The sequence below is a fragment of the Octopus bimaculoides genome, chromosome 16, assembly GCF_001194135.2.
Source record: "Octopus bimaculoides isolate UCB-OBI-ISO-001 chromosome 16, ASM119413v2, whole genome shotgun sequence".
NCBI classification, from domain to species: domain Eukaryota; kingdom Metazoa; phylum Mollusca; class Cephalopoda; order Octopoda; family Octopodidae; genus Octopus; species Octopus bimaculoides.
Window position 1 is genome coordinate 35,307,807 of NC_068996.1, and position 4,252 is coordinate 35,312,058.

A 4,252-nucleotide genomic window follows, 5' to 3' on the forward strand; every position below is an offset into this window, starting at 1 on the left:
TATATATATATATATATATATGTATGTTTGTGTATATGTTTATGTGTCCCCCCAACATTGTTTGACAACCAATGGTATGTTTACGTCCCCATAACTTAGCAGTTCGGCAAAAGAGACCGATAGAATAAGTACTAGGCTTACAAAGAATAAGTCCTGGGGTCGATTTGCTCGACTAAAGGTGGTGCTCCAGCATGGCTGCAGTTAAATGACTGAAACAAGTAAAAGAGTAAAAGAGTAATGAGAACTTCAACATGGAAGCTTCTATGTTCCACTTTGCTCAAATCACATCTTTAAAAAAAGGAAAGGACAACTTTAGTACTACAAATTCTTTTAATATTACAGAAAAGAGTCACACGATGGATTCTTCAAGAAGCACCAACTGCTTGCAGGAGGCCTAGGAGTAGACCAAGAACCATATGATTCAATAATATCTATAGTCTCAGTTGGTCACTCTTGGGAATCCAGCAAGAAAGTGTGATGGCAGTTGATTCTTATAAGATTCTATGGAGGAGGTGCTTGAGGACTCTACCCCTATGACCCACCAAGGAATAGTAGGCAGAGAAAATGGATGTAAGGGTATTAGTTTACGTAATCCTAGATAAGCTGTCTGCAAGGAAAAGTACATTTGTTATTTCAACAGTGCCATTGCTTTCACAAACATTGTATATGTCCCAATAATAAAATACTGGCTTTTCTACTTGGATTAATATACACAGCCACCCTCCAACAATATCAATATTTACATAAGACCTGCTAGAAATAGAAGGCAAATTTCCCTCATATCATACCACTATCGTCTTGAATAAAGAAAGGCTACATTAGGTAATGCGATCCTATATACCTGTAAATGGACAGAATGGATAGTCATGGTAGGAATGTCTTTGATCATTGGTCTGTCTAGTCAGGACTGACTTGGGGTTAAGCGACAACAACAAAAACAGCAACACCCTGTAAAATTCGACACAACCACCACACCACCTCCACCGTTATTACTACTAGTATTACTATCACTATTGCTACTTTAACCAGCCACTACCATCCATACAATCAGCAACTAACCGCTACTGTCAAAACTGTTGATATCTACTACCACTACTACTTCCATCCAAACAACCATCACAACAATCTCCTCCACCACCACAACAATAACATTACCATCACCAGTACAGCCATTGTCACTACAACCACAATCATGATCACCACCACCATCACCACCACCATGACCACCGCTATCATCACTCCATCACTACTACCTCAGCGTCTGCCACTAGCTGCTGCTTGTTTTCCTCCAATGCACTCCTACCCACCCTGACATCTGAATGTTGTCATGCCATGAGTCACTCTCTGAAGGTACAAGTATTGCTGGCTCATGCAGGGACATGCAACATGCATGGTGTGCTCAGTCATACACACACACACATTTCTATACACTAATAATATACTCCTCCTCTTTCTCAGCTTCCCTCTATTTCCGTTTAGAAAATACTCCACCTCCTAATCAATGAATGAGGGAGAGGGAAACAGGTAAAGTGAGAGAGAGAGAGAAACCAGACAGACAGACAGGGCAAGGGCATGTCTACAGAGTGTGTTCATGCTCCTTTGAATGGTGATATACTCTTGCAAATGGTTCCAGATTCCATAATAAGAGGAACATGGAAATTATTTTAGTTTGTTCTGTTTTGTACATAGTATTTATTTTTATTTAAATTCTTGTCGTTTTCCGGAAATTAATTTAGTTTCCTCAACTGTAAACAACGTTTATTTTTATGTTTGTTTAAATTAAAATAATTATAATAATAATGATAATAATAATAATAATAATAATAATAACCATGATAATATTTCTAGATTAATATTATTTGCTCTCTTTCTCTTGTTTTGTACAATGATTATTAATAAAAATATTGTTGTTGTATAAAATAATTACAACTGTGACTAAACAAAATCTATATAAAATGGAATAGAAAGCATTTTAACAACATCAATTACAACTTGTTTTTGATAAGTCACTTTAATAATAATATCGTTTAACGTCCGCTTTCCATGCTAGCATGGGTTGGACGATTTGACTGAGGACTGGCGAACCAGATGGCGGCACCAGGCTCCAATCTGATCTGGCAGAGTTTCTACAGTTGGATGCCCTTCCTAACGCCAACCACTCCGAGAGTGTAGTGGGTGCTTTTATGTGCTACTGGCATGAGGGCCAGTCAGGCGGTACTGGCAACGGCCATGCTCAAATGGTGTTTTCATAGCTATGTGTTGAGAGGAATTCTTTGGGGTTTGTGTAATTCACATCTGGAAATATGGGTGTTTGTACATCACCCTTAAACAAACTTTATTCAGGGAACCTTTGAGTGGGATGGGCTACATGAATGGATGGAAGTCAAAGTTGATTCTGATGGAATTTGAACTCATAATGTAATAAGTGGGAACACATACCATTATGCATTTTGTCCTATGCTTTAAAGATTCTAACAGCTCACAGCCTTTTTTTTTCTAATTTTGGCACAAGGCCAGCATTTTTAATATATAACAGCCTCAGTACTCAACTGGTATTTTATTTTATTGACCACGGAGAGATGGAAAGTAAAGCTGACCTGGTGGGATTTTTCTTCCATGTTTTAACAAATACTGAAATTTTTCAAAAAATATTTTGTTTTTTGTATCAAGTTTTGGGGCCAATTCAGTATACTAAAACTCTAGCCCAAAATGTGTCCTGATTGGAAACCATAATCATTCTAGAGATTATATGCTGGTTGAATCCCATGACCTCTATGTCATAGAAAAAGTATTAAAATTTTCAAGTCCATGTACTCTTCTATAATGAGAGTAGTCATGTAGTTCTGCAGCAAGAAACCTATTCTTTTCTGGTTCCTTCTCTCATCTCATAACATAAAGCTACTTCCCTCTCTACTCTAGCTCCACTCAGTCAAAGGAGTGTCTTAGTTTTGCTAGCTGTGTGGTGATCTCATTAGTGGTGGTGTTGGTATTGCGAAGGTAGGCATCCAACTGTGGAAACCATGCCAAAGCAGACACTGGAGCTTGATGCAGTGTTTGGATCCATTAGATTTGTGTTACATCATTCAACCCACGCCCATGCCTGCATGGATATACATTAAATGGTAATGATAATAATGGCAATGGTAATGAAGATGATAACGATGATGAGGAGGAGCAGGGAGAAGAGGAGGATGAACTGCATTATGCAAAAAAAAACCAGCCTAGTAGAAGCACTAATCAATTGTACAGTGCTCCCACTACTGCAATAGGCTTTATTTATACAAGATATTGATTTATATTCTTGGTGAAGTCGTCATTCAAAAGCTGTCATTACCACCGACGCAAAACTATGTTGAGTCTATGTCAATGGTTACCTATTTTGTCATGAATTCGATATCTCGTCCTTTAATATTGGTGATATAATTATGGTTTTTGTCTGTCTGGAAAATTTTGTGACTTATGGCATAAAAATTAATATATTCTATATATTCTATATAGTTATTATTGCAAATACTTTCAAAATATGGCTTCCCTTTCTACAAGTAATGTATACGTGTGTGTGTGTGTGTGATATGTAAACACCAATTTGAGATGAAAGAGTAGCAGCCAATACAACTGTTTATTGTTTGATATTGTCTGCATTAAAACCTTAGCTATTCAGGATGTGTGGTTAAGAAGTTTGTTTCTTAGTCATGTGGTTTCAGGCTCAATCCCAATGTGTGACACCTTGGGCAAGTTTCAACTATTATAGTCCTGGGCTGACCAAAGTCTTATCAGTGAATTTGGTAGAGTGTGTGTGTGTGTGTGTGTGTGTGTGTGTCTATGTTAGTGTCTACTCGTCTTGACATCACACTATAGTTGTAAAATGAGTGTTACTGTCATATAAATGGTGTCTCTCATTTCCAATCTTCCATGAAAATATGTCCAGCTTGGCAACAACTGAGGGTTGGCAACAACTGAGGGTTGGCGACAGGAAGGGCACCCAGCTGTAGAAAATCTGCCTTAATAAATACAATCTGACACAAACAAGGATAGAGAAGTGGACATTAAAGCTTCATGATGATGACAATGGTGAATATAATATATAAGCGCAGATGTGGCTGTGTAGTAAGAAGTTTGCTTCCCAACTACATCATTCCAGGTTCAGTCCTACTGCATGGCACCTTGAGCCAGTGTCTTTTACTATAGCCTCAGACTGAAGAAAGCCTTGTGTATAGATTTGGTAGATGGAAACAGAAAGAAGCCTATCATA

At 37.8% G+C, this 4,252-nt stretch overlaps 1 protein-coding gene and 1 long non-coding RNA gene across 5 annotated transcripts in view; one reads left to right on the forward strand and one right to left on the reverse strand.

Moving 5' to 3' along the window:
* LOC106870681 (centrosomal protein of 290 kDa) overlaps nucleotides 1-4,252 on the reverse strand; it is a 364,606-nt gene that overhangs the window by 324,677 nt on the left and 35,677 nt on the right. The gene's annotated exons all lie outside the window — the stretch shown is intronic.
* LOC128249619 (uncharacterized) overlaps nucleotides 1-4,252 on the forward strand; it is a 67,366-nt gene that overhangs the window by 35,080 nt on the left and 28,034 nt on the right. The gene's annotated exons all lie outside the window — the stretch shown is intronic.